The 24,308-nt window shown below is 34.9% G+C and overlaps 1 long non-coding RNA gene and 1 pseudogene across 1 annotated transcript; both read left to right on the forward strand.

Moving 5' to 3' along the window:
* Window positions 1-349: 349 nt before the first annotated feature.
* Window positions 350-6,162, forward strand: LOC133676041 (uncharacterized; annotated as a pseudogene).
* Window positions 6,163-19,628: 13,466 nt separating this feature from the next.
* On the forward strand, window positions 19,629-20,237 carry LOC133675150 (uncharacterized). Its single transcript, XR_009835350.1, has 2 exons — window positions 19,629-19,825; window positions 19,944-20,237. It is a non-coding gene; the product is annotated as an uncharacterized LOC133675150 (long non-coding RNA).
* The last annotated feature ends 4,071 nt before the right edge of the window (window positions 20,238-24,308 follow it).

Here is a 24,308-nt window from a genome sequence, read left to right on the forward strand (position 1 = left end):
TCACAAAATCAATCTGGAAGAACAACTCTTAATTCTATGAATTAAGTTTTCAAAACTTGGCCAAAAGTTCTTTATTACATATTCTGATACTATATTTATAATTGGAACATCCCTCCAAAGTTAGGAAAAATTCAACATGGCAGAAGTCAAGCCCGAAAAACAGACTTTGACAAACTAACCTAGACAAATTAACTAGCACATATTTTTTGACCTTTCTAACATAAACAGACCAAAATTAAAACAATCATATCTTCTTACACAAAAGTTCAATGCAGTCATGGTTGGACAATCTAGAAAGAGCACGTTCTGAACTTGAAATCCACCTAGTAAAGTCTTGTTTTCACATGCAATGGATGACTTCAAATTCAGGTTCAAATTCATTTGCTGTTCTCACCATAAACAGTATCAATTCCTTCACTTATTTGCATGTCAACCCAAATTCAAGTAGCCCAGCATCAAAAGAACCATTAAGGGCTTTTCCCATCTCCAAGTTCCAATTGTAGGCAAATAAACATCCTTGAACCAATTTCAAACTGATTGTTAATTTTTAACTCCGACGCAGCTTCAATTTGACTCGTCAAGGCCCTTTACAGTTGTTTCGCTTTCGCTCTTATCATTGGACCATCTGAATCCTCTTGCATATTAGATTTAGCTTTATAAATGGATTATAATTCCCATGATGCACATCATTATTATTACTTATTTGGGTCAATTGTAAGTGGGCTTAATATAAGTCCACCTAAGGGGGGTTCATTAGGGTTTCTTTAAATCTAGAGTCAGTATAAATAAGGGCATAACCAAACATGTAAGGTTACACAATTTTTAGATCAATAAACTTCTTTGCTGCACTTGTTGTGTGTTGCTGGGATAATCTCCCTTCCTTGGTTCTCTAAAGAACTGAAAATGACTTATCGAAGAACAACTAGCTTCGTGGCGTCATCTTTATACTTCTCGTTCTTGAATCAATATTCGTTGGGTGAGGGTTTCCGTTTCCAATAGTGTTGGTGCCTACGTACAAGCAAAAAAATATTTGTTCAAAAAAGATGTTTATTGGATTCTGCCGCAGAAAACTAAACAAGAGAAAATTAGATCAAATCAACTTGGAATTAGCTCAAATTTGATACTCTAATTAATGGGGTCCTAGTCGCACCACATATCAAATTTGAGGTCAATTGGATATCGTTTTCTTTGGGTTTCAAATTCGGGTCAAATGAGGTCTGATTCATAACGTTTTTGCGTCAGTATATCAAACCTTGTCGTAAATTGCTCAAACTTATATTCTTTCTATTTGGGTTGATATCGCACTATATCTGAAATTTTAACTCAATTGGACATCATTTACTCTAGGTTCCAGATTCGGACTTAACGCGTCGTAAACGAGTCTGTTTTGCGTCAACTTTTGAAATTCGCTTGCTTTCTGTTGTTTTCATTTCTTGCAGTTTATTTTCATCATATCCAACATATCTAGTTGTTGTTTCATCATTTTTCATATTTTATTTCTGTTTTTTATTCGACTTTTCAGTTTCGTTCATATTTCGGATAGACTCGCTTGCTACTCGCGAGACTATCATTGCAGTTTCGTTTTGCTTGTTTTCTGGTTTTTATTGTTATATATATATATATATATTTGGATTACGCTGCCAAGTTCGTTTTATTTGGTGTTGGTTTCAGTTTCGCAAGAACCGCAAGAAGGTGAGATGAGAGGTGTGAGCGTGTGAGGATATTAAGAGTGTTTGAGCGAAACACGAGTGACGTGAGGATAACTTTTTTTTACCACTAACCAATTTTTGCAGGTACTATCATGTCAGATCAAAACAATACACCATCCCATCCCGAGGGAGAACATACGTTCCAAAGAGGATGAGGCCATAGGCCATCGGAAAGGTTTTCGGCAGCCTAGAAATCGAAGGGATTATAGAAATAGAACTAGGGGCCAATTCAGCCAAAGGGAAAATTTCTGTAGTGTTGGGGGACATGCTGATTTAGATGGTGATTTGGGTGCTATCAAACTGAAAATACCTTCTTTTCAAGGTAAAAAAGATCCCGAGGCATATTTGGAGTGGGAGAAAAAAGTGGATTGGATTTTCGATTGCCATAACTATAGGGAGGCGAATAAAGTGAAATTAGTAGTCATCGAATTCACGGATTATGCACTGATTTGGTGAGATCAGAATGTTATTAGTAGAAGGAGGAGTTAAGAGAGGCTGGTAGCATCGTGGGAGGAGATGAAAGTGTTGATGAGAAGGCAATTTGTGATTAAGCACTATTATAGAGATTTGTATCTGAAATTGCAGGGTTTGAATCAGGGTTCTAGGTCTGTGGATGAGTATTTCAAGGAAATGGAGATTGCCATGATTGGGGCCAATGTGATTGAGGATCGGGAAGCTACTATGGCTAGATTTCTAAATGGGCTGAATAGGGACATTACGAATGTTGTAGAATTACAACATTGTGTGGAATTGGAGGACATGGTCCATATGGCAACAAAGGTGGAGAGACAAATAAGAGAAGGGGCAGCACACGTTTTCAGACCAATTTGGCTTCATCTTCCTCAACATGGAGGCCGAATTTAAAGAGAGAGGGGGTTGTCCAACCAAAGCCATATGCAAAGGCTGAACCACCTAAGGCCAAAAAGGATACTCATACAGATGGGAAAGGTAACTCTGAATCTTAACCTACTCATGATAGAGATATTAAATGCTTTAAGTGTTTAGGAAAAGGGCACATTGCATCTTAGTGTCCAAACCGAAGAGTTATGCTTACAAGAGACAATGCAGAGGTTGAATCTGAAAGTGACAAATCTGAAAGTGAAGAGATGCCACCCTTGGTGGATTGTAGTGATGAAGAGATTGCATATCCTGTTGAGGGAGAGGCCTTGGTTATAAGACGTGCGTTGAACATGCAAATCAAAGAAGATGATATAGATCAGCAACGGGAAAATATATTTCACACTCGATGTCACATCCAAAACAAGGTATGTAGCATGATAATTGATGGAGGTGTGCAAATGTTGCTAGTGATACCCTTGTGAAAAAATTGAATCTGAGTTGTATTAAGTATCCTAGACCTTATAGATTGCAATGGTTGAATGAATGTGGTGAAGTGAGGGTTACTAAGCAGGTTTTGATTGTGTTTGCTATTGGGAAGTATTCTGATGAGATTTTGTGTGATGTAGTCCCAATGCATGCTAGTCACTTACTTTTGGGGCGTCCATGGCAGTTTGATTGGAAAGCGATTCATGATGGGTTTAGAAATAGGTTCACTATTGTAAAGGATCGTAAAACCATCACTCTTGTACCTTTTTCTCCAAAACAAGTGTATGATGATCAAATGAAATTAAAAAAAGAATGTAAGGATGGGAAGAGTGAAAATTTACGTGAGGACAATGGTGAGAGAAAACCATCAGATTCGGCTAAACCTAAATCATTAATTAAACCGGTTGAGAGTGGAGGTAAAAACCGAGTGAAGAAAGTAAGATTGTGTGATGATAGTAGTGTGGAAAAATTAAAGAAACAACCTAATTTTTATGCAAAAGGATCTCAAATCAGATCTGCATTTTTCACTAATAAGCCAATGATCTTACTTGTGTACAAGGAGGATTATTATAACACTAACGATCTTGATTCTGCTATTCCTAGTGTGAATGTTTCTTTGATGCAGGAGTTTGATGATGTATTCCCTGAAGACATCCCTAATGGATTACCACCATTAAAGGGGATTGAACATCAAATTGACCTTGTGCCCGGAGCTTCGATTCCTAACCGTCCAGCCTATAGAAGCAACCCCGAGGAGACAAAAGAGCTTCAAAGGCACTAGATGAGTTGATGATGAAGGGGTACATTCGTGAGATTATGAGTCCTTGTGCTGTGCCAGTGCTACTTGTGCCTAAAAAGGATGGAACATGGAGGATGTGTGTCGATTGTCATGCCGTCAATAACATAACGGTAAAGTATCGACATCCTATTCCTAGGCTTGATGACATGCTAGATGAGTTATATGAATAATGTATTTTCTCTAAGATTGACCTAAAAAGTGGGTACCATCAGATTAGGATGAAAGAGGGTGATGAGTGGAAAATTGCATTTAAGACTAAGTATGGTTTGTATGAATAGTTAGTCATGCCGTTTGGACTTACAAATGCACCTAGCACGTTTATGCATTTAATGAATCATGTATTGCGTGTGTTTATAGGTAAGTTTGTTGTTATGCATTTTGATGACATTTTGATCTATAGCAAGAACTTAACTGAGCATCTTGACCATTTGCGTAATGTACTTAGTGTGTTGCGTAGTGAGCAATTATACGCTAATCTTAAGAAGTGTACCTTTTATATGGAAAAAATTATGTTTCTTGGCTATGTCATAACTGCGCAGGCTATCGAGATGGACACGGAGAAAGTTAAGGCCATCCGGGATTGGCCTACACCAAAATCGGTAAGAGAGGTAAGGAGTTTTCATGGACTTGCTAGTTTTTATAGAAGGTTTGTGAAGGATTTTAGTACTATTGCTGCACCTTTAACTGAAATTGTGAAAAAAGTCTATTGGATTCAAATGGAATGATGAACAGGATAAGGCTTTTAATTTGTTGAAAGATAAACTTTGTTCGGCGCCTGTTTTAGCTTTGCCAAACTTTACAAGAGCTTTTGAAGTTGAATGTGATGCGTCAAGTATTGGTATAGGAGTTGTGTTAATGCAGGATAAAAGGCCCATTGCGTATTTCAGTGAAAAACTTAATGGGGCAGCCTTGAATTACCCTACATATGACAAGGAGCTCTATGCCTTGGTAAGAACTCTAGAGACGTGGCAACATTACCTGTGGCCCAAGGAGTTTGTGATATATTCTGATCATGAATCATTGAAGTACTTGAAAGGGCAAGGTAAGTTGAGTAGGAGACATGCCAAATAGGTGGAATTTATTGAAACCTTTCTGAATGTGATCAAGTATAAGAAAGGAAAAGAAAACATTGTGGCTGATGCCCTTTCGCGCAGGTATGTTCTTTTATCTATTTTGGATACTAGATTTCTAGGATTTGAACACATAAAAGAATTGTACGAAGATGATAGTGATTTTGCTAAAGTTTACAATGCTTGCGAAACTTCGGCTTTTGGGAAGTTTTATAGACTTGATGGATATTTGTTTAAAGAGAGTCGATTGTGTGTTCTATTAAGTTCTATGCGTGAATTGCTTGTACGTGAAGCACATGGGGGCGGGTTGATAGGGCATTTTAGTGTTGTTAAAACTTTGGATGTGTTGCATGAGCATTTTTATTGGCCCAAAATGAAAAAAGATTTGCAACACATATGTGATAAATGCATAACTTGTAGGAAAGCAAAGTCTAGGACTCAACCACATGGCTTGTATACCCCTTTGCCTATACCGAAAGAACCATGGGTAGACATTTCAATGGACTTCGTCTTAGGTTTACCTAGGTCAAAACAGGGCAGGGATTCCGTCTTTGTAGTTGTTGATAGGTTTTCAAAGATGGCACACTTCATTCCATGTCATAAAACTGATGATGCAACTAACATTGCTGATTTGTTCTTTAGGGAGATAGTACGGCTTCACGGGGTCCCTAAGAGCATTGTTTCTGATAGAGATGTTAAGTTCCTTAGCTATTTTTGGAAGGTGTTATGGGGAAAATTGGGTACAAAACTGTTGTTTTCAACTACTTGTCACCCCCAAACAGATGGACAAACCGAAGTAGTTAATAGGACCTTAACACAACTTCTGCGTGCTGTCATTTAAAAGAACTTAAAGAATTGGGAAGATTGTTTGCCATTTATAGAGTTTGCATATAATCGTAGTGTGCACTCTACTACTGAATTTTCACCATTTGAAATTATATATGGATTTAACCCTTTAACTCCAATGGATTTGATTCCTTTGCCTATTGATGAAAGGGTTAGTCTGGATGGTAATCGTAAAGCATAAGTGGTGAAGACACTCCATGAGAGTGTGCGGCAACAGATTGAAAAGAGAAATCGTGTGTATGCGACCAAAGCCAATAAGGGGCGCAAACATGTTGTCTTTCAGCCCGACGATTGGGTTTGGGTGCATATGCGCAAGGAGAGATTTCCGGCCCATAGGAAATCAAAGCTACAACCACGAGGAGATGAGCCATTTGAGATACTTGACAGGATCAATGACAATGCTTATAAAGTTGATTTGCCAGGTGAGTATGGTGTTAGTGCTACCTTTAATGTTTCTAATCTTACTCTGTTTGATGTAAACGATGATTCGAGGTCGAATTCTTTTGAAGAGAGAGGGGATGATGCGGATCAGCCCAACATCAAGCGTAATCATGCCAACGACCCATTGGAGGTGCCAATTGGGCCAATCACAAGAGCTAGGGCAAAGAAGCTTAAAGAAGCATTGAATGGGCTTGTTCAGAACTTATGGAGCAACATGGACTTAGAAGGGCTTGCGACATTGAAGGAGCATGATGGACAACCTTTAATTCATCTAGTTCAGGTCCAAGAAGAGCCCAATTCGTGTGGAACAAGGGGTTGATATGTCCGGCCCAATACCAGCCTTGTTAGGCTTGTTTTTTTCCTAATGCTACAAGGATAAAAAGTCAGCAATTTATTCTCCTAATTAAGTAAGGAAGTTGGCCATATCTTATTCCTAAAGAAGGGAGGACTATTTAATGCTTTTCCTAACATAGGAAGGAAAGTAATTAAATCAGCAACAAAGGAGGAAATTTGTTTTCTTATTTGTCCAAGCTAAACAAGGAAATCCAAGCTAATCAAGGACATCAAAGGAAAGGGGGCAGCAACACAAATTTTCCAAATCAGATTTTTCCTAGTTTATGTAGGACTTCTTAAGGGTGACAAATCTGATTCTAGCATATTTAAGATGGTAATTTTTGGATTTTTATTATTTTTATTATTTTCTTCTTAGTTTTTGGGTTATTATTACTTATTTGGGTCAATTGTAAGTGAGCTTCATATAAGTCCACCTAAAGGGGATCCATTAAGGTTTCTTTAAGTCTAGAGTCAGATAAATAAGGGCATAACCAAACATGTAAGGTTACGCAATTTTTAGATCAATAAACTTCTTTGTTGCACTTGTTGTGTGTTGGTGGGATAATCTCCCTTCCTTGGTTCTCTAAAGAACTGAAAACGACTTATCGAAGAACAACTGGCTTCGTGGTGTCATCCATATACTTCTCGTTCTCGAATCAATATTTGTTGGGTGGGGGTTTTCGTTTCTAATAGTGCTAGTGTCTAGGTACAAGTTATCTTTGTGTCACACTCCTATCAAACCTGATTTACTTGGCTTTCCAGGAATTGGTGTCTTTGCGTGTGGATTGCGTGACCACGTGATCACAAGGTTCGCATCACAAACAATATGATACGATCCGGGCAATTGAAAAACAATTAAATTCAGATTTTGACGTAAAATGCACAATTGTCCAGTTTCACTGCATAGGTATAATTCTCAATCCGACCATTGGATCAAGCTGAAATTTTACGTGGAGTCTATAGACAGGTTTTCCTACCTTAGTTTAAAATTTTAGGTCAATCAAAGTTTAAGAAGGCATCACAATACTGGTCAACAAAGGTTGTATGAATTTTGTGTCACACTCCTATCAAACTGGACAAATAGATTTACTTGGCTTTCCAGGAATTGGTGTCTTTGTGTGTGGGTTGCGTGACTATATGATCATGAGGTTTGCTTCACAATCCTTGGGATATAACTAAAAAAAAAATACAGCTCATAAGTTAATTCCCTATGCTGCTGTGAGAAGAGAAAAAGAAAAGAAAACCATAAAAGAAAACCATACAGCTCATAAGGCTTATATGTAGCCTACAATGTTGCCCAATGATACTGAAAATCGATGTATCATTAAATACCACTAGCTTTTCTGATGTGAACCTCGTGATCAAGATGCTAAAGTTGATGTCCCTACTGGTGCCAAAAGTAAATCTAAAACTCAACCTAAAATGAAGAACCCTTGGTTATATCAAATCTGAGGATAATGATAGGGATGAGTTAGCATTCCTAGGAGTATAGTGTCAGGTTGTTTTCCAACCATGTGATTGGGTTTGGGTGCACATGCATAATGAACGATTTCTTAACCAAAGAAAATCAAAATTGCAATATCATGGTGATGGTCAATTCTAGGTGAGTATGGTGTTAGGGCTACTTTTAAGGTTGCTGATCTTACTTTGTTTGACACACGTATTGATTCAAAGTCAAATCCTTTTGAGGAGAGAGGGGATGATGTAGACCTGCCCAAAAACATCAGCAAGGACCCGTTACTTGTTCCAAATGGTCCAATGGCTCGGTCAAAGACAAAGGCATTGAATGCATTGGTTTTTAAGGTTTCGACCAAGTCAAATTTGAAGAGTCCATTAGAGTATCAACAAGAGGCCCTAGTACATCTTATCCATGTGCATAAGGAGCCCATTCCAACCTTATTTGGGCCATAAGATGAGGACAACAAAGGAAACAAAAGAATCCTACTACAACTTGGAAACAACATGTGTGCCTACCTTTTCTTTTTGTTTCTAGGATTAATGGGCTGCATGGAAGGCTACAAATAAATCTTGAATCAGTTTCGTAATATTTTATTTCCTTCTCTTTTCTCATGGCAGAACATGGATTTAATATTATGAGTTTTATTTTTATATTTTTTTTTCTTAGTTATAGCCCAAGGCTTGTTTGGGCTTAATTAATATATTGTTTTCAATTAGTAATGTGGTTGCAACATGTACCCAAGACCTGAAAAAGGTTGGGGTTGAACTGAAATCAAACAATGACAGTGTGGCCGAAAGGTGCTGATTATGAGGATTTTGAGGTGGAAGTTGATGATATTGTTGATGGTGGTTTTAAGGATGAGACCATGAGCCATCCGGAAGGTTTTTGGCAGCTTAGAAACCAAAGGGATTTCATGTATTTTGATGAGGTGTTATGGCAAAAGAAAAGGAAGATTTAAAAGGAGAGGTGGTATCAAAGGGAGAGAAATAAAGAGATTAGTGTTCTAAAAAATGAATCCAAGAGTATATCTTGTATTCTAGGGGAGATGAAGCAAGAAATTGATGTGTTAACGGCAGTAATCAATGCCCAGCAAGCTTCAAAAAGAGAGGAGAAAAAAGTATGCCGTGATGATATGCAAAATAGAACGGCTGCAACTTTCATCAAAAGTTGTTGTCGACGATTGTTGGCAAGAAAAGAACTACAAAGGCTTCAAAAGGAGGCTAAGGAATTTTCCATTCAACTTGAATTTGAAGACAATATATTTTGGTGCCAAACTTCATTTTTTTTCTTTTTCCAATCCATTTATGTTGGGAGGAGAGAGATGGAGTCATTGAATTTCAACTTAGAAAGAGAAAGTAGTCATTGAAGAAGATTGAGCCACCAAAATAGTTGATTTTTGTGTCAAAAGGTTCCATATGATAAGAGAGTTATATTTATGTGTTTTTTTTACCTTGAAAACACCTAAAACAATAAGATCTGAGCTTGAGAAGAATTTTTATTTCGGATAGATTTTGGGTTGGTTTATTGGCTTTTTGGTGGCCATGAATTGATTTAACAAGGTCTTTAAGGTTTTTTCTAGATTTTTTGGGTCAAAATGGGTTGAAAATAGCATTTTTTATATTAAAAAAAAACGAAGGACCTTGTTTTCACGACTACCACAGTGATTGGATTCTAGGTTGAGAAGAAGACATGTCGTCCGCTAACGTAAGCGACATGTCATTTTTAAAAAAATAATTGGTTGGATGAAACTTTTTTAAAAAATAAAGGCCCGCACATGGGCCATTGCTTTATTGGGGCAAGCTTATCAGGTCATTGCTTTATTGGGGAAAGCTTACCAGACCTAGCAGCGCCTAGCTTGGTTTTTTTTTGTTTTTTTTTTTTAGTTTTTTTTAAAAAATAATGCATTATTTGTGTATATTTTTTCAAATAAATTTTGGGTTTCTATTTTAATTAGATTATGATTATTGTTAAATGACATTAGGTGTATTTAATTTTTAGAGAGATAAGTATGATTCATCTGTAATTTTTTTTAATTTTATATATATTAAATTTTTTTATAAGATTTTTCATATGTATAACCTTGCATTATTTGTTTAATTATTTTTCAATAAATTTTATGTGTTTTTTTATTACAAATTTATTTTGATAAAGAAATTAATTAATATAATAAGGTAAATTACCCGTATTGCGATGTTAAATCTCTTGATCTTTGTTTTTCACCCTTTTTTCAAAAAAAAAAATTTATTTTTTTTTTTTGGTAAGTTGACGTATGTATTAAAAGAAGAAGATACAAACATTATAAGGGGCATACCCCAGATTTACAATGATAACAGAAACATAAAACAACAGATGGCTACAAGCTAGCCACCGACCATAACACTGAAACCTCACTGGATTCGTTAGGGAAACCAATACAACCAGCTAACTAACAAATTAAGAATCTATGGTATTCACCCTCCAAGCTCGTTGGATCCTTTTGTTTTCATTTGTTGGTGCGACATTCCTCATCAAATCAAGCTTATCACGAATGATACATTCGATTTGATTAAAGACCAAATTCGAAGTTCTAGACATTCCAGCAAAGATCCTTGCATTCCGTTCTTGCCATACATGATACACTGTAGCTGCAAAACTCAGTTTACGAGAAAAATTGACGAAACTCTTGCCATGCCAAGAGACAGTGGCCCATCGAATCCATTCATCCCAGCCTTTTGTCATTCTTGGAATGTCGCATCTGTCACAAACATCCCACCAGATCGCTTTAGTATAGGAGCATTCAAAGAACAAGTGGTTGTGATCCTCATTGTTGCGGAGACAGAACGAGCATCTATTGGGACCATGTATACCAAACCGATGAAGTTTATCTTGAGTTGTGAGTTTCTGTTGGACAGCCATCCATAGAAGAAATGAATGTCTTGGAACAACATTCTTGAACCACACAATGTCATGCCATTCAACCATCTGACGATGACGTCTTAGTTGTTCCCAAGCTACTTTGATCGAGAATCTGTGATTTGGTGAATCCAACCAAACTATCTCATCCTTTTGCCCCATTTTAGGATTAGAATTGGAAGGAATAGCTTCTATAATGGGGTGCCAGCCAATAGCTTGGGTGGTAGGAGTTTTCCATTCTGAGTTATGAATTAGCACATTCACCTTCGCGTTCTTGGCCATACCTGAATCATAGATGAATCTTTCCCCGTAAGAATCCGCGAGTGGGCTGTGAGGATGCCAATTGTCAAACCATAGAGAGGTTGTCATTCCATCTCCTATGATGTACTTCATCTTCGGCCATGCTAAGGATCTGAGCTTTAGAATCTTTCCCCAAGCCCAAGAGCAATTCTGTGGTGTCTTGATTGTCCAGAAATTCCTACCTCGCAACAGATTGGATCTGATCCAAGTAGACCATATTGAGCCATCTGAGTCATTGCACAGGTTCCAAATGTGTTTCAACAAAGCAATCTTGTTCCATTCTGTTATCCGTTTTATTCCTAGCCCCCCCTCCTTTTTTGGAAGACATACCTGATCCCAAGCCACTTTAGCCCCAGTAGTTCTCATATCTGAACCTGACCAAAGAAAGGATTTCATAATTTGCTCCACATTTTTAATTACTTGCCCAGGTAAGAGAAAGAGAGATGCCCAATAGACTTGTATGGAAAATAAGACTGAATTAATCAGTTGTACCCGTCCTGCATACGAGAGTGTTCGACAAGTCCAATGTCGAACTTTAGAGGTGATTCGATCCACGAGGCCCTTACAATAAACAGCCTTTAGTCTGGATGAGAGAAGAGGTACTCCCAAATATTTCATAGGAAGCTCCCCCTCTCTAAACCCAAGAATATGAATAATTTGCTCCTTCTCAGCATTTAACACACCGCTCAAGAAGATGTCACTTTTGTTTGGATTTGGATACAGACCTGATAGGTCTTGAAACTTTGTGAGCACCGTTCTGATCATACGAATTGACTTTACATCCCCGTTGCTAAAAATCATCAAGTCGTCAGCAAAACAAAGATGAGAAATTTTGTCCTTCTTGCATCTCCAGTGGAACTTGAATTCTTGGTTGGCACTCATCTTGCAGAATAGCCCCGAAAGGATTTCCATACATAGGACAAACAAATATGGCGACAATGGATCCCCTTGTCTCAGCCCTCTTCCCCCTTGAAAGTAACCTGCAAGCTCACCATTGACGTTGATAGAGAATTGACATGATGTAACACAAACCATGATCCAATCAATGACTGTTCTAGGGAATCCCATTTTTATTAACATGGCGTCAACGAAATCCCACCGCACCGAGTCATAAGCCTTCATCAGATCAACTTTCATAGCACAACGAGCAGGTCCCGTAGATTTATGATAGCCTTTCATTAGTTCCTGAGACAAAAGAATGTTATCACTGATTCGCCGTCCTGAGATAAAAGCAGTCTGATATGGACCAACTAAGGATGGCAAAACAACTTTGATTCTCCCAGCTAGAATCTTAGCGATGCATTTGTACACTGTATTGCAGCAAGATATAGGACGAAAATCAGTCAACCTTGTAGGATTAGCAACTTTAGAAGTTTTTTTAATGTAAAAGAACACGTTGAAGAATTATGTATATTCAAAAAAAATTATTATGTTTTGATTTTTAGAATTTGATGCTTATTCTTATGATTTTTTTATTTTTTTTCTTGATTTTTTATAAAAGTTTCATTGTTTTTAGTTTCACACTTCAATCCAAGTTTATAGTGTATTTTTTTTGTCTTTGTTCTTTTGATTTTTGTTATTACCTTTTGATTTATTTTTTATTGCAATTTTAAAATTCATTATTTTTATTGTAGTTTTGTTTTTTGGATTTTTTTGTGTTGTTTTGTTTTTATTATTTTAACCCTCATAATTTTTTCATATATGGTGCTTTCGGTCTTAAGACTGGGGTCAAGGTTTAAAAAGTTAACAATAATTGACTTTTTTGTCTTATTTTTTATATAAATATTTTTTTATTTTTTTCTATGAAATTATCTTATTCTCATTTAATTTTTACTTTGTTAACAAATAAAATCAATGAGATGTTTTTGGAATACTGTGAAGATATATTTCTATAATATTGACAAGCGTTTATATTTTGCATTGAATCGTTGTTTTTTTTCGCTTTATTTGTTGTCGGTAAATTATTTTCTAATGATATTATTAAATTAACATAGTTTATTAAGCACACTCGAGTTAATTACATATTATATTTTTTATTTTAAAAAAATTAACTTTTTTTGATATTTTTTATGTCAAAACAAAGGTTAGCATGTGGTGTAACTTGAGCCACCTAACTAGTTATAAGATAAAAGAGATTAGGCTTTTACTATGTGAATCTACAATGAAAACGTAATTTTGCCCTTGACTTTGTTTAATGTTTGTGCACTTTGTACATATATCTAGTCAAAGTGAAATTCAAGTGCTAATGAATATAGTTTTTTTTTAATATAATATCCCTGATGAGATTTCTCTCTCTGTGAATCAGAATGGAAAGCCTGATTTTGCTTTTGGTGGGCAAGGTTGGCTTAAGAGGTATAAATTTTTTTTTCATGAGACTTATTAGTAATTAGATTAAGGAATGGTGTTTTATGTTTTTTTCTACAGTATAATTACCAAATAACCGTTAAAAAATTCCCTTTAGTTCAAGAGGTTTTTAGTTTATTCTATTTTTTATACATGTCAATTACTTAAATGTCCCTAAAAAAAACTCTCTTTACTATGGTTGCAAGGTCATTTTAGGTTTTTTGCTATGGTGTTTTTTAATTTTCATGTGGGGTTAGGGGTGATTTAATATTTTAATATATATAAATTAATATTAAATTGCAGAAGTTGGTAGTGTGTGCATAACACGCGCCAGCAAGTGGGCGACGCTCGTGCCCTTTGGGTAGTGCGTGCGGCGCCCACACATCGTCGCATACTACCGTCTAGGGCGGCATTCGATGCACCTCACCACCTATATCACGTTAGTGAGGCACATGTTCTCTGACGGCACATGGAGGAGCTCCGACAAGGAGTTTTTCTCTTCCTCCCTCTTTTTCCTCTCTCCATCTAGAAAACCATGGTGACCATTAAATATATATAAAAAATTCCCTTTAGTTCAGGAGGTTTTTAGTTTTTTCTATTTTTTATGCATGTCAATTACTTACATGTCCCTAAAAAAAACTCTCTTTACTATGGATGCAAGGTCGTTTTAGGTTTTTTGCTATGGTGTTTTTTAATTCTCATGTGGGGTTAGGGGTGATTTGATATTTTAATATATATAAATTAATATTAAATTGCAAAAGTTGTTAGCGTGTGCATAACACGCGCCAGCAAGTGGGCGCCGCTCGTGCCCTTTGGGTAGTGCGTGCGGCGCCCACACATCATCGAATACCGCAGTCTAGGGCGGCATTCGATGCACCTCATCACCTCTATCACTTTGGTGAGGCACATGTTCTCTGACGGCACACGGAGGAGCTCCAACAAGGAGTTTTTCTCTTCCTCCCTTTTTTTTCCTCTCTCCATCTAGAAAATCATGTTGACCATTGCAAAAAGAAGAAGAAGAAGAAGAAGAAAGTCTAGCTATTTGTTTGTTAAGTTAAATTAGATCCTCATTCTTTTGATTGCAATATATTTGGTCTTGAATCATTTATTAAGTTAATTTATTTTTTCAATTTCATCCCTTGATAATTTATTTTTATATCAGGTTTGTTCCTCATTCTTTTAATTGCAATGTATTTGGTCTTGGATCATTTATTAAGTTAATTGTTTTTTCAATCACATCCCTTTACACTTTATTTTTTATATTAGATTTGGTCCTTATTTTTTTAATTATGATGTTTTTAATCTTGAATTAATTTGTCTTTGGATTTCATTCCTTGACATTTTATTTTTATATTAAATATGGTCCTCATTCTTTTAATTGTTATTTTTAGATATTCTTATCATTTTTTTAATTGAAATTGTTTTTCAATTTCATCATTTCTGATTTGGTTACTACGTTACTAGTTGAATTAAACAAATTTTAACATAAAAATGATATTTTTAAAAAATTCTTATCAAACTTCATGAACTTTAATGAGTTTAATATTTATTTCAATTTAGTTATATGATAAATAAATATAAAGATTAATTTAAAATTAATAAAATATTAAAAAATAGAATTAAAAATAAATCAACAATATTCATAATTCATTGTCGATTTCATTTTCTTTGGATTTGTAAGAGAAAAGCAATCCTCACCCAAATGCCAGACCAGACAAATTCCAAGAACTTCTGTATATGTACTGAACAAACTGGAAAAATCTCCAAACCCATGTGATAATGTCACACCCAAAGCAAATTCCACTTACCAATCCAATATGCTCTTCAATCAATCAAGTCACAGAATGATAAAATTCAATTGGTTAATTTTTCTATTATATAAAACTATGAAGCCAACCAACAATTTAATTAGCATAGGAGAAGAGAGGTAGAGGAAGAGAGATTAGAGGAAGGGAAGTCTAGCGGTTTGAAGCACTAAATTTTCTTTATTATAGAGCTATATGATATGTATGTGATTTTTTCAAACTATTTTAGTTGTTTTTTGGGGTTGGGTTTTGGATAGGATAGGGTAGTATTTATAATCAAACCATTTTTTATTTTTGAGTTTTACTCAAACCCAAACTATCCATAAAATTTACTATTCATTCAGGTTAGATCTGATTGGTATCTATCCATACAAGTGAAATTATCATCCCTACATATTACTAGGTAAATTTGATTTTTTTAACCTCTCTTATGATAAAGAAAAAAATAAACTTTAAATAAATATAAAATTTAAAACATACTGTAACTCAACTTAGATGATTAAATAAAACACACGAGTTTTTTTTTTCCGGGAAAGTAGCATATTAGAAGAAAAAAAGTACCACAATTCAAAATTTATATAGTAAAAAACACATTTTAGCAAATCACAGATAATATCTACGACTATCTAAAAAAGAATTGGCATAGCCAAATTTAAATGCTATTTTAAAATTTAAATATTTGAATTTAAAAAGTAAATCAAACTTTATTTTTATACAAGAATAAGTGTTCTATTCTCCAACAAACTCTACAATACAAGAATTAATGCTCTATTATAATATAAATTTAGAAACAAAAAGAGTCATGTTTTTGGTGTAAAATTAAAGAACTTTGAATAAGATAGGATTAAAACTATTTTTGGAAGGAGAAAAAATTACAAATTTTAATTATAAAAAAATATTTTATGTATTATGTATTATTATTTTTTCCTTTAAAAATATAGATGCATTCATGAACGTGATTTTTAATTCTTTAGCTATAAACAGTTTTAATTCTTTTTTATGCTAAATTCATTTAATTTTATAACAAAAACATAAATATTTTTAGTTGTAGAGTTTATATAAAAATAAAATACTTAGTAGAGTTTGTATTGAATAAAATTTGATTTAGTTTTTAAATTCAAATTTTAAAATAGCTTTTAAAATTATCTTTGGTAAATTAAAAGCCCTTAATTTTTTTTACTCTTCATCAAGAGATAAATAATTGTGGATTGAAACAGTATAAAAACAATTTCACCCTTGCTAAAAAATCTGACGAAGCATGCAATTAAGGGTACAATTGTCTTTTCTATGGGATACATTTGCCATTGAAAAAAATGACTGGGAACAAAATGGATCGTTCATTTATTTTTGCTGCAGCGTTGTTGTGATATCGCGGTTATACAAATTATTTACCCTAACTTAAATAAACAAGATAGTATAAAGTAAGCAAGGTCGATCCCACAAGGAATGTTTAGTTCAGATTTTTATACTAAATGATATGCAATTTAAGGGGCGGTTTGAGGTTATCTATGCTATAGTTGAAAAAAACAGTCAAGCTAAATTAATTAAATTAAAAAATTATCAAGAGAACAAACCTTGATTTCAACTAGACGTCCATATACGAAAATCAGAACTGATCATTGAAATGATACATCAATTATATTCTGAATATTTATCTTTTCTTAGCATTAGTTAGTTAACCGATCCGCAGTGTAATTAACCCTAACCATCAAACAACCACAGTGTTCGAACTAGTAATTTAATTGAATGGTAGCCTTAAAAACTAAATAACTTGATCAATTTAAACACATAATTGTTTGCAGTACATGTTTGATTTGATTGAATGTTTTTTCTAAGATTAATAACATCAATCCGCCACGATTATTAAACTCAGTTGTTTCACAAATTTATATACCACAACTCTGGTTTTGATAGCAAACTTAGCAATGGATTGTTTACAATAATAACTTAGAGTCTGCTCTAGCAATTAAAATAAACAATTATGGAAAATAAGCATATTCATCATATAAACTGAAAAGAAAAGGTAAAATAAATCTCACAGTTCTTGAAATCTGAAGGTTTTTGTGTCCTTGCAACCAAGAAAAAGAGCTCGACTTTACATGTTTATTGAACAACTAATCAAAAGGAAAGAAGAATGCATGATTTCGAGTTTTTGGAGGAAAGGGTGCATTTTTCTTCTCTTTCTGGCCACCCCCCTTCCTCTCTCTCTCTCTCTCTCTCTCTCTCTTTCTCTCTTTTAATTTGATAGGAAACCCTAATCCCCCTTTCCTACAAAATAATCTTTTTTCTAAGTAGACAATTTACATTTAAGTATTTCAATAACTATTTTCCTAAAAAAGAAGAAATAGTCTTGTATAAAATCTTTAAGCTTTGACTTCGGACTTAGATGAGCTAAATTGTCAAAATAAAGACTTGGATGTTAGTTTGGATGATTTGGAAAGTACTTTGAACTTGTTACTTCACAAAACCTATTTGTTTGCAAAACTTGCATAAAATCTTTAAACTTGTTACTTCAGCCTTTCCATAAAGCTTTGGTTAGACAACCCCCTCTCCTTTTAGATTCGGCCTCCATGATGAGGAAGATGAAGTCAAACTGGTCTGAAAATGTGTACTGCCCCTTCTCTTTATTTGTCTCTCCACCTTCGTTGCCATATGGACCATGTCCTTCAATTCCACACAATGTTGTAATTATATAATATTCACAATGTCCTTATTCAGCCCATTTAGAAATCTAGCTATAGTAGCTTCCCTCAATCACATTGGCCCAAATCATTGGGATCTCCATCTCCTTGAAATACTCATCCATGGACCTAAAACCCTGATTCAATCTCGGGTTTGTTTTTACATTGAAAGGAAGGTATTTTCAGTTTGAAAGCATCGAAATCATCATGTCTCCCAACACTACGGATATTTCCCCTTTAGCCGAATTGGCCCCTAGTTCTATTCCCAAAATCCCTTCGGTTTCTAAGCTGCCGAAAACTTTCCTGATGGCCTATTATCTCATCCTTAAAACCATCATCATCAATATCATCAACATCCTCCTCAAAATCCTCATAATTAGCCCACCTTGGCCTTTCGGCTCTACTGCCACTGTTTACTCTCGGTTCAGCCCTAACCTTTCTCACGTCTTGGGTTGTTGTGCCAGCCTCGATGCCATATCTCTCCACCCTATCAAGTCTGTTTCCCCATCACAAATTCATCCTCTCCATCATCTGCGTCATGGCTTGCATTTGGAACTTAAATTCTCCATTCGAAGGGGGTGGTGTGTTGTTTTGATTTGACATGATAGTACCTGCAAAAATAGGTTAGTGGTAAAAAATATATCCTCAAGTCGCTCCTGTTCCGCTCAGACACTTAATATCCTCACACGCTCACACCTCTCGTCTCACCTTGTTGCGGCTCTTGTAAAACTAAAACCAGCACCAAACAGAACAAACTTAGCAGTGCAATTCAAATATTGATTCGTGAACAGTAAGTATAAGGATGACGCCACGAAGCCAGTTGTTCTTTGATAAGTTATTTTCAGTTCTTTAGAGAACCATGGAAGGGAGATTATCTCACCAACACACACACACACACACACACACACACACACACACACTGATACGACCTGGGCAATGAAAAAACAATCAGATTTGGATTCTGATGTAAAATGCGCAGCTGTCTAGTTTTACGATAACAGTCATAATTCTAAATTTGATCGTTAGATTGGGCTGAAAATTTATGTGAAGTCTCTTGATATGTTGTCCTACCTTAGGTTACAATTTCAAGTCCATCGGTGTTCGGGAAGGCACCGCAATAGCAATCAACATAAGCTGTATGAATTTTATTATTTACTTCCTTTTTACATGTGGACTTCCTATTTGGCTAAGATTCTTTTTCTAAAAGGATGTGACAACTTGTTTTGCGAATCTCCAAGTTCTACAAAGAACTTTAATGGCTTATAACATAGTTTTCAAGTGTGGCAAGGATTCATACTCACTACAAAAAAAAAAAAGACTTCAGAATTAATTCTACCTTCAGATCAGATTTTCTAGTTTATTTGGGACTTTTTAATAGTGACAAATCTTATTCTAGCATATTTAGGATATTAATTTTTGAATTTTTATTATTTTCTTCTTAGTCTTTGGGTTATTATTATTTATTTGGGTCAATTGTAAGTGGGCCTCATAGAAGCACAGTTATTAAACCCGCCCGGCCCGGCGGGTCGACCCGGTACCTGGACCGGTCCGGGCAAAGTTAAAAACCGGCTTGCGCAAAAAACCGGTCAAACCCGGTCGACCCGGGCAACTCGGTCAAACCCGGGCGAGACCCGGCATATATATACATTAACTTTCCTTTGCGCCGCTGGCAGTAAAACGAAAGTTGAACAACTAATTAATTAGTCTCTGCCCTAATTTCTTGAGAAGAGCAGCCCGCCCCTAATTTCTTTCTCTGTTATCTTTTGCAAAACAAATAATTGGTTGAGATTTCATCGGAGAAATTGGAGTTTATTTCTACAGGTGCTCTGTTTTCCTTACGTTGCTTACTATTTTATGTTTTTTTCTTTGTTGAGATTTCTTATTGCAAACAAGTGCTGCAGATTTTGAATGATTCCCTCTTTTTTCCATGCTTTTTAAGCTCTTCTTCGGATTGGAACAAATAATTGAAAAAAGTATTCATTTGACAACCATCCTTTAGTCACCCATGAAGAGAAACATCTGATATTATTTGCAAACATGAACTTTGTTGTTGTCGGTTTCATTCTCCATTAACATATTCACATTGAGCACTGACTGTGAAGGCATTTCCTCCATGTTACCCGTATTATTAGTTTTTTCTTCTTCTTATGTTTTATGATTTATTGTGATTTTTAAGGAATCTTTTGGATTTGTTGGAAGCTAATACTATTCTATTTTTGTTCTACTGCTTAAATTTTAGTTACACAAGTATTTTATTCTTCATTCGGCTGCTTTATGGTAAAAATAGGTAGGAAAAGGTAAGCAATTCATCACTGGGTTTTGCGGTTTAGGGATGATGTAGCAGTTTGATTTCTTTAATCTTTATATTTAAGGAGAGGGGTTGACCCGGGTTAACCCGGGTTGACCCACAAAACCCGTGACCCGGTCATTTTTCGGGGTTAACTACCGGGTTGGGTTTTATAACTATGCATAGAAGTCCTCCTAAGGGTGGTCCATTAGGGTTTCTTAATTCTAGAGTCAGTATAAGTAAAGGCATAACCAAACATGTAAGGGTTAGACAATTCAGATTAATAAAACTTCTTATTTGCCGCACTTGTTGTGTATTGGTGGGATAATCTCCCTTCCTTTGTTCTCTAAAGGACTGAAAATGACTTATCAAAGAACAACTGGCTTATAGGAAAACTTTTCAGGAGATTTCATGTAATATTTCAGCTTGATTCAACGGTTGGATTGAGAATTATAACTTTTACCGTGAAACTGGACAGTTGTGCATTTTATGTCAGAATTCGAATTTAAATGTTTTTTCATTACCCGAATCATATCACCGATCCCACCAAATCAATGCCTACTTTGTAAACTCAATGACCACCAATTTCACCTTCTTTTGTTCAAATTAGCTATGGCAATCAAAAATCCAATCTACCCGTTTCTCCTACTCCAAATAAGCCTCGAGATGACTTTTACCTTGGAAGTTAGGAATTTTCATTTTAATGGAGTTCAAGTCCCTATCCACATCTTCATAATTCCCCATACCACGGAAATTCACATTCCTCCTAGCCCTATTTGGTCCAGACTTGATTCCTTGGCCAGAAGATGCACAATCATAATCACCTTCATTTGCATCTTCGTTTTCATCAAGAAACTCTTGAAAATCATATCTAACATTTTGTACGGCCCTACGAAGCGTATTTCCTCGGCAATCAGCCCCGCTATTCAGCCGCCTTATCGAATTCACCTTATCTTTCAGATCCTTGTACGTCCTAGACAACAGCTCAAGTGGCAAGCTTATGGCTCGCAATTGGAAAGCAACGTCAGCGTTTTGTGTTGTTGATTTGTTATTTTCAGACATTCTTTGATTTTGCAAATTTTGGTTATTTTCAGATATGTTTTGTTGATGTGGACAAATCAATCCACTAGGATACAATCCATTAGGGTTAATTTTTCAAGAACTATTTAATCTCATGAAACCTAAATTTCAGTAGCCATAGATGAATATTACTTTTGAATTTTTCAGTTTTAATGTATGAGAGTGATTCTTGCATTCTTCAGTTCTTGAACGAACGGAATCTAATTTATGGAAGATTAACTAGCTCCGTGGAATCATTCGATTTCATTCTAAAAGTATTGATGCCTTCGAGAAAGTTTCTATTGTATCACACTCCTATTAGACCTATTTTAGCTTTCTAAGATTAGATCTCAATCTTAATTATGAATCATGTGAGTACATAATCACAAGATGCGCATCATTGGGTTTTTAAAGGTAACTTAACAACTTATCAAGTAATCAATCAAAATAACATAATGATTTTATAATATACAAAATTAATCAAAACATAACTTAAGTACAAATTTATGAATAACAATGTAAATTCATGTGAAATATAATGATGAAAAGAAGACATTAAATAAAAGCAATAGAGGTTATGTTAGAGATTCAAAGAAAACTAACTAATTCAAGAAATCAAGATTCAACTTCAAGAATTTCAAGGAAGTAATTAAATAAAGCAAGAAAGATCTATACTAACAAAAATTTAATCAAACAAGGCAAGATAATCCAAGAAGAACAAAAATTCATACAACAATACTAAGATTTGGTACGTAAATATTCAACAAAAGTCAATAAAATATTCAAAAGACTTTTAACCGGTAAAAATCAAGAGCTCGTATTTGGTTAAGTCTTAACTTGTCAATTCTTGTAATTTTTCCTTTTTTCTTACATTCTTTTGACTTGTGGACTTTCTATTTGGCAAGGATCCTTTTCCTGCAAGGATATGAGAGCTTCATTTGGGAATTTCCTAGTACCACAAGGATTTTTAATGAGCTGCAATATAATCTCCAAGTGGGAAGGATTCATAAATGTTTTAGAATTCTTTTCTTCTAAGGATTCCTTATTCATCCTAGCTACACAAGGAAAGAAGGGCTGGTGCTATTTAATGATAGATTAGTTATTTTTATTATTTTCTTTTATGTTTGGGCTTAATTAATATTTTATTTTTCAGATAGGATTCAAAGCTTGTTTGGATCAGGTTATGGGCTTTTCAGTTTAAGATTTTTGGGTCAGTTTTGAGTGGACCTCATATATGTCCACATAAGGGGTCCATTAGGGTTAATTTTTCAAGAACTATTTAAACTCATGTAACCAAAATTTTGGTAGCCATTAATGAATATTACTTCTGAATTTTTTAGTTTTAACGTGTGAGAGTGATTCTTGCATTCTTCAGTTTTTGAACAAACTGAATCCAACTTATTGAAGATTAACTAATTTAGTGGTGTCATTCTACTTATTTCAATAGTGTTGGTGCCTTGGGGCAGGTTCCTATTGTGTCACACTCCTATCAGACTTATTTCATCTTTGCATAATCAGATCTCAATCTTGATTGTGGGTTGTGTGACCACGTGATCACGATATTCGCATCACTAGGCCAAAAACAAGAAAGATAGAAGATGAAGATCATAATTTTTCTTTGATGTATTCGGGAAAATCAAAAATCTAAGCAACATGAATTTTTATATATATAGGGTTTGACAAAAACTATAAAATAATAATAGAGGAATATACTCTCTTTTTTTTTAAAAAAAAAAGGAGACCCTAACTGAAACTTGGAAGAAATAAAATTAAGATATGACACATACTAAAGATTAAAGGAATATAACTTGATAAGAGCATAAACTCCGATACTAACTCATATAGTCACATCCCAAGATACACTAAAATCATATTTGAATGGTCTACAACTTGACCCAACAAGAACCTGCTTTGGATAATCAAATTTATATGCAATGATCACTTTTTTTTTTGGTAAGTTGACGTATGTATTAAAAGAAGAAGATACAAATATTATAAGGGGCATACCTCAGATTTACAATGATAACAGAAACATAAAACAACATATTGCTACAGGCTAGCCACCGACCCTAAAACTGAAACCTCACTAGATTCGATAGGGAAACCAATACAACCAGCTAACTATCAAAATAAGAATACTAGGGCTAAAGTGGCTTGGGATCAGGTATGTCTTCCAAAAAAGGAGGGGGGTGAATAACATAGATTCTTAATTTGATAGTTAGCTGGTTGTATTGGTTTCCCTAACGAATTTAGTGAGGTTTCAGTTTTATGGTCGGTGGCTAGCCTGTAGCCATCTGTTGTTTTATGTTTATATTATCATTGTAAATTTAGGGTATGCCCCTTATAATGTTTGTATCTTCTTCTTTTAATACATACGTCAACTTACCCAAAAAAAAAACAATATGGGTGGCTACCTTTTCCTTTTGTTTCTAGGATCAAGGGGCTGCATGGAAGGCTATAAATAAGTCTTGAATAAGTTCTGTAATATTTTACTTCCTTCTCTTCTTCTCATGACAGAACATGGATTTAATATTAGGGGCTTTATTTTATTTTATACAGCCCAAGACTTGTTTGGGCTTAATTAATACTTTATTTTCAGTTAGGATCCAACGTTTGTTTGGATTAAGTTATGGGCTTTTCGGTTTATGGTTTTGGGTCAGTTTTCAGTGGACCTCATATAAGTCCACATAAGGGGTCCATTAGGGTTAATTTTTCAAGAACTATTTAAACTCATGTAAGCCAAAATTTCAGCAGCTTTTGATGATTATTACTTTTGAATTTTTTAGATTTAACGGGTGAGAGTGATTCTTGCATTCTTCAGTTCTTAATTGAACTGAATCATAAAAATTATTACTTTAACACTCGTGCACTTGATAAAAGATATCAATTATTTGATCGTGTCACTAATAATCATAAAAATATTGATATGTTATTCAGGTAATCTTGATGATGGCACGC

This window comes from Populus nigra, chromosome 16 (assembly GCF_951802175.1).
Source record: "Populus nigra chromosome 16, ddPopNigr1.1, whole genome shotgun sequence".
In the NCBI taxonomy this organism is placed as follows: domain Eukaryota; kingdom Viridiplantae; phylum Streptophyta; class Magnoliopsida; order Malpighiales; family Salicaceae; genus Populus; species Populus nigra.